This window comes from Lynx rufus, unplaced genomic scaffold, assembly GCF_022079265.1.
Source record: "Lynx rufus isolate CCGP_SWC_20201006 ecotype Redwood Valley unplaced genomic scaffold, mLynRuf1.p SCAF_7, whole genome shotgun sequence".
NCBI lineage: Eukaryota > Metazoa > Chordata > Mammalia > Carnivora > Felidae > Lynx > Lynx rufus.
In genome coordinates, this window is record NW_025814889.1 from 47,088,868 (window position 1) to 47,096,493 (window position 7,626).

The following is a 7,626-nucleotide window of genomic DNA, read 5'->3' on the forward strand; positions in this document are numbered from 1 at the left end:
GCTTTTGCACACACAGCTACTATTATGATGTCACTCACCTAGGGGCATGGGGCTTTATTGGTGGCCTCTTGCCCAGAGGGGACAGCTACATTCAAAGCTGCACTGGCTTTCGGGAGGGATTGCTGTACAGAGCACGTTAGCGGATGTGTTCCCTCGGTGGCCTTAGTTCTCTGGCTCGCAAACTGGGCTGTCAAACAGCACAGACCCAAACCTGGTTCTCCAGAAGCAGCAGGAGACGTGCTCAGATATGTTCCCCTCACTCCAACACGTGTGTTTGCACTGACTGGTGACTGTTTTGTCCAGAGCCTGTGTAGGCATCTAAGAGGCAACTGGCTGCGTTGGGGATGCTGTTGAGGACCTAGAACAGAATTTGCGTGTGGGAAGGTAACTAGTCCCCAGCCGTTCTGGCTTCCTGGGGCTTTCAGGGTCTTCTACAAATATGCCTACCCTGAGACCTCCCCTCTTCCCTTCCACATTTTGCCAGGTTGCTCCTTCCCGATTCTTTGCTTTAACTAGTGGTGTTGGGTGACTCACTTTACACTTGGTCCGTGGAGCTTGAAGCCTGAGCTGGCCTCTGATAAAATCAGCTGATGATGTCATATAGGCCTCCTGTCTGTGCCTCCTCAGCCCCTCAGAAGAAGGGACGCTATCAGCTGTCACCATTATCTCATTTTTCGAGGATATTTCCAGAGGAGAGGGGGGCAATTGAAGTGGTTTTTGCCCTTCTCTTTGGTGATCATCAGACATGGAGTAAGACAGAGGAAAAGTCTAGGGGCTTCCCTGCTTGCATTCCTCATCAGCCCAGTTCCTTTTTACATGCATGTCAAGAACTCTCATGGACAGATTCCCTTCCTGCCGCTCTTCCCGTCTCATTGCCTTACCTGGAGGAGGTGCCCAGGGCAATTACAAGCTCTTTTAGACTTTAATCATAGAATCACTGAACTTCAGTTAGAAGGGGCCTTGGTGGGGCGGCTGGGTGGCTCAGTCGGTTTAGCGTCGGACTCTTGATTTCTGCTCAGGTCATGATCTCACGGTTTGTGAGTTCGAGCTCCACATCAGGCTCTGCGCTGACAGCGTAAAGCCTGCTTTGGATTCTCTTTCCCCCTGTCTCTCTGCCCCTACCCCGCTCACGCTTTCTCTCAAAATAAATAAACTTAAAAAAAAAAAAAAAAAAGAAGGGGCCTTGGAAACATGGTGTCCTTAAGGTTTCATGTGGACACATGCGGACCCTGAGGCTCAAAGAGGTGAAGTGACTTAGGTAAAGCCCCAGAATCAAGCAGGGAAGTGGTGACCCCAGCCAAATGTTCTCTGCTCTCTCACACTGCACGGGACTGCAGTTCCTCTTTGCAAAAATCAGCACGTCATAAACTAAAAGGAACTTGAGAGAACTTTAGCTCGCGTCCTCTGATGGAGGCACCTGGTACCTAGACCACATGAGGATCTCTTTACTTCTTTTTCTTAAATGATTTTCCTTTCTGAGGCCTCTCTTCCCTCCCTCCCTCCCTGTAAACTAATTCAAATGGCTACTTTAGCCCCTAGCCTGGTGATGTATTTTCTTTAAAAAAGAAAGAGCACGAAGCAAAACAAAGTGGTGCTGCCACACCAAAGGGTGAGACTGTGTCCCCGAACGCTTGTTTTCCCCTGGCCTGGTCCCTGCCTGTCCCTTCCGCCCTTCCCTCCCGGTTTATTTGGAACTTAGATTCTTTCAGCAAGTTTTCTAGGCCCCAAAGAACACCCTGTTCAGAGAGCTCAGTCACTCCTCCACCCTGCTGCCACATGCCGCAGAATTCCAAGTCAAACAGAACTTTCCTGCCTTTTCCGTTCAGCACAACATTCCTGGGCTTGTTTCCTCTGCCAGTGGGAGCGCACAGACAGGAAAGCGGAGCAGGCCTGTGAAGGACTATGCTCCGTCACCACAATGGAAATGATGGAAAAGTAGATAAAAAGTATAATCCTTGTAGTTACGAATCATTAACGGGATTACTATCTCAAAAAATCTTGTATATGTGAGTTTAAAAATGACACATTAGAAATGTTTTGAAACCTACACAGATCATCCAGGAGCTCAGGGTCTGTGTTCCCTCTTTCCGGTGACCAGTATTGTAGACCCAAGCCAGGACCCTTTTGAAAGTGAAAGGATGTGTTACTAACAAGGATGCCGGTGGGCCTTGGGCTCGTACCTAAACACCTTTGCTAAGACTAGGCGGTGCGATTGTCTTTGGACAGCTCTGAGCATTAGCTAAAATTAGCGTAAATTCTTCCCTTGGGTTCATCTGGCAAAGTCTCATCTCTCTTTCCAGGAGAACAGATCAGGTGCGTGACGATAGCCCTCCTGTTTTCTAAGTCTGTTCTGCTCCGGGCTAAATATGCCCTGTTCCTTCAGCAATTCCTTATTGGGTGTAGTATCCTGTTCTTTCACCATCCTGGCTGTTCTGAATGAGCTCCGCATGGTCTGGGCTGGAAAGTGTCTGTCCAGAGCTCAGTGTGGCCCTCCTTCAGCCTCCAGCTGTTAGATCTCTCAATCTGTCTTTACACAGCAGCTTCCGAGGCAGACTCGAGGAGCCAATGCTCAGCAGATTCCCCCCTCCTTTCCTTGAGCTTCCTCTCTTGGGAAGAGGCCTGCTCTCTTCCTCTCTTCCTCTCGTGGGTAGGATGGGTGTTCCCCCACAGTGAGAGCAGAGGTACAGAGGGAGGAACAGGGAAGGAGTATGGGGACTCTATTCCCACCTGAGCTGATCTTTTATGAAATGGACAAGATTAAATAGCTTTGTCTCCCTGTCAAGAGCTTCATCTCTGGAATTAGACTACTTGGATTCAAATTCTGTTTTTTTTTTAAAAATTTTTAACACATTTATTTTTTGAGAGACAGAGAGGGAGCAGGGGAGCGGCGGAGAGAGAGGGAGACACCGAATCCGAAGCAGGCTCCAGGCTCTGAGCTGAAGTCGCTTAACCGACTGAGCCACCCAGGTGCCCCCGGATTCAAATTGTTTTCGCACCCCTTATAAGATCTTCAAATGTGAGCAAGTTACTTAATCTCCTGTTGCCTCAGTTTCCTCATCTGGAAAATGTAAAATTCAAACTGTTGTCCTCAGCATGCTGTTATTGGGATGAGGGTGACTGTTCTCCTGCCCTCCTTTTATTTTCTTGGCACTGAGGGTCATTCTCGCGGAGGATTTCTGCAGCAGCAAAAACGGCGTGTCACCTGAGTGCTTCAGGCTGAAAACTCACCTTCTGCACTCTAGATTGTAGGTGCCTCTGTGGGAGGATAATAACACGCAAAGCCTGTCATTAATCCCTTTCAGGCTCCCAGGACCTTTCATCCTAAAGGATTCCAAGGCCCTTGAATAAAAGAAGCAAAAACACTCATTAAAACATTACCTTTTGTATGGCAGCTACCACAAGTCGCTCTGATACAGCACTTCATAAAATTGCTCGTTATCTGAAATTTTGGTTTGCAGGGGTGAGTTTATTCCAAATAATCTCTAAGTCTCAGAATTTAACCCTGAGCTCCCCCATCTTTCTTTCCCCTGTGGCAAATCGGATGCAAAAGGTCTGGAGCATTCCCTGGAGCTCAGTTGCCAAGGGGTTGGGGGAGGGGAGTGCAAGGCACCGGGCAAAAGAGGAAAAGGGCAGTATCTGGGGATTCTTGCAAATAACATCACAAAGAGCAAAGAGAACTGGACCTTTCATCTTGAGATCTCAAAGCTATTTATACTCGACATATCTGATATCTGCCACCAGGCATAATTGTACTTAATTTATAGAGAGAGTATTTTGACTTGCCCAAGGTTGTATTTTGACTTGACCAAGGTTGGAATTTCACCTCTTAGGTGGAAACAAATGACAATAATATATTGGTTTGTGAGACCTGACCCACGTTTTCTGATTTTTAATGAAGTACGCGGGGTTCATTAATCGAGGATGTGCCGGAGTTTGCCCCATCCTGGGCGGCGTGGTTCGCCATGCACGGTAGTGGGTGACGTAGGGGTTGTCAAATGCGCAACCGGGAAGGACCAAAGGCTGGCTCTCAGTCTAGTTCACTCGCACTGCAAATGCTTCATGTTCTGGTGAAACAAAGAGATGGGAAAGCTCTGTTTCTGATGGCCCAAGTGAGCACTCTGCCTAGAGATGCTAACCTGGACCTATCTGAGCGGGTCTCATCACAGCACAAGCTTTTAAAGACAAGTGTTTCCATTCTCAGCGGCAGCAGGTTGTCTGGGTTTTCCTCTCACCCTCCGCCCCACGTGTGAGTGGCCAGGATGGAGGTAGCATTTGATGAAGCGGGCTGTGGTCTCTTACTGTCTCTGACTTCTTGGCACGTTCTTAGCTCTCATTTCTGGTTCTTTTAGGGAGAAAGGAAAGAGAGGACTGAATGAACATTCAGTGAATGCTAATGATGAATCAGAAACATTACATACATGATTTCACTTCTTTTCCCAGGTTGTAATGTTACCTGAAAGCCGTGTGTGTGTGTGTGTGTGTGTGTGTGTGTGTGTGTGTGTGAGTGTTTGAAAATCCAAGTTAAGGAATGTGGTGGGCCATCTGTACTTTAGACCAGAAAGTAGGGCCTCTTGTATTTCTCGACTCACAGGAGATGAACATGCTGAAGTGTGGTCAGATTCTTTTTTTTCCTTCCAAGAATTTATTTAAATCCAAGTTAGTTAACATAGAGTGTAATATTGGTTTCGGGAGTAGACTTCAGTGATTCATCACTTGCGTAAAGCACCCAGTGCTCATCCCAACAAATGCCCTCCTTAATGCTCATCACCCATTTAGTCCATCCTCTCCCCCACTCACGTGCCCTCCAGCAACCATCAGTTTGTTCTCTAAGAGTCTCTTAGGGTTTGCTTCCCTCTCTGTTTTTTGTCTTATTTTATTTTTCCTTCTCTTTCCCTATGTTCATCTGTTTTGGTTCTTAAATTCCACATATGAGTGAAAAATATGGTATTTGTTTTTTTCTGACTTATTTCACTTAGCATAATGCACTCCAGCTCCATCCATCCATGTTGTTACAAATGAAAAGATTTCATTCTTTTTGATGGCTGAGTAATATTCCATTATATACATACATATATATATATATATATACACACACACACACATATATAAAACTAATATACTAATATATGCCACTAACTATATATATAATATATATGTAATATAAATATATACCAGTAATATTCCATTGTGTGTGTGTGTATATATATATGTGTGTGTGTGTGTGTGTGTATATATATATATCACTTCTTCTTTATTCATTCATCAGTCGATGGACATTTGGGCTCTTTCCATAATTTGGCTGTTGATAGTGTGTCAGATTATAACACTGGTAGACTTCCACATTTGGGCGCTTTTTGAGTGCCAATCCTCACTTGCAGGTTTGTGAAATGATATACTCATACTACTTTGTGGACTGTCATATTCAATGACAGCATCGGTTTGGATTTGTGCTGGTGACTCTAGGACCACTTTCGTATATTTAGCACAACTAATTGAGAGAGCCTTCTCAACTCATTACTAACCATGTGTCTGAGTTGTATAGCCATTAGACTAGGAGGCCACCACCCAGGTACCTCTATCACCCTGTAGGACAACTGTCTTGGAGAAAATAAACTGCCTGGATACCCCGTTGTCTATAATGATAGTAATAGCATAGTAACTATTTGTAGAATAAGCTTGATTTTGGTTCTCATTGCTTTAGTTTTGCTTTTTCTCATAGGAGTTATTGCTTGCTGACCCTAATAGCTTAGAGCTTAATTTTGTTAACGTCTTTTTGAAGTAGATGGCATGCATTGTGGCTCAGAGATCCCAGGAACAGGGTGAAGATGTGGCTTCTGAGGTTTGACCCTGACTGTTTCCTGTAGGTGGGCAGATGGCTTGTTCCACATGATGAGTTGCTGGAAAAAACTTATGTGAATTATTGCAATTTGCTTTGCATATATAAATACTTAAGCCCGTGCTCAATAATACACTTGATGCAAATATCCTATAAACATATTAACTGCTAAATCAGCCTTTCAGATAAGTTCAATGGGCTTGCCATCCCACGGACAGTTTTTATCAGCCTGCCCTCTTTCCAGGCTATAAAGCCTGTATCACAGAGACAATAAAACTGATTAAAAATAATTAACATTCTTTCCTATTGACCTTCCTTAAGCTTCTCCTGGTAATAGGTATGTGGAACGATGACATATGAGACTCAATCATTTACAAGTGTTTACTGGGCATCTTTATCCTAAAGCTAAGTGTAGATACCTGATCCAGAAGAGGTGGGAAATATGATCCCTGCCCTCAAACACTAATAATCAAGTCAGGGAGCTAAAAGTTATGCTTAAGAAGTAAGCATAAACATTTTCGACAATATGTGCAAATTATGTGACTAACTTCTGTCCTGACACCTATGTGAAAAGGTCAAAATGGAGACAGAGAAATGAGCGGGGACTTGAAGTTGTAGGGTTTGTATTGTTAGTAACACTTATTAACAATGGAGCACATTAGCATTTATGGTGAGCGCTTTTGAGGATCCTTTCACCACCTCTCTGAAAGAGGTGGTGGAAGGAATGTAATTTGTTGAGTAAATCTGCTAGGTGGACCAGATGATACTTGTACCCGAAGTGGGTTTCACTATAAAAGAGGAAGCTTGAGCTTAGGGGACCCAAATCTTTTATGAAGGGCAATAAGCCTTCTTGTATTTTGTTCCAAAGGGACACTCTATCTTCCAAGTCTGTTTGTTACACAAGTGTCTTTGAAAAGCTAAATCTGGAACAAAGAGTAATCAGCACCTCTCTCATAGAGACGTGTGAACTTGAGAGACTCATGGAGAGTTGTCTTCTAATTTGCTTAAGGTTGCCCGGCTAGTAAACATCAGGGCAAGGGTTAGAACCAAAGCAGCCAAGAGAAGTGTAATGATCTCACTGATTCCCTGTCCAAGACATCAGACTCAAATTTGTTCCAGCACCTGGGAACAGCCCTCGTCCTGTTTTGGGGGCGGGGGGGGGTGGTTTCTGTTGCTGTTCTGGCTCATATGAGGCATCCCTCATAAATGATTTGGTTCCTTCTTTGTCCCATGAGCCAAACCCCAGTCTTGGGCTCCATTCTTTCTTGCCTTGCTCCTCAGGGCTGAAGCGGCTGCCTTGGTCATCCACCCAGTCCCACAGTCTCAGGAATTTCATCGCTGTATCCTGGGCCACTGTTGGCCAGCATCATGCCTGTATATTTGTGTATGTGGTCCAATTGTCACACTTGTAGGAGATTCTGGATGCTGACGGGCCCACCAAGACCTTTATCCTGTTACTCACTCCATAGGAATTACTCCATCCATCAGCCCCGTTGGACTTCAAATATCTTCTCTTATAACGTCTGCTCCTGTGTGCTTGTATGACCCCACTCAGTGTGTTTTATTTCCGGGCCATTGTCCAGTTGCTTACTTGGTTTTATTCTAGTGGGGGAAGGAGGTGGTGATGGGGGGACCAGGGATGAACATCATAAGCAGAGTGCTGCCGGGGGATGAGTATCGTGGACCAGCCCCAAGGCAAGTGTGATTACAGCCAGGGGGAAGAGTGGCTCAGAAGAGACTCTGAGTGCCATGCTGAAGAATATCAAAGGGACAAGGAGCTGAATCACAGA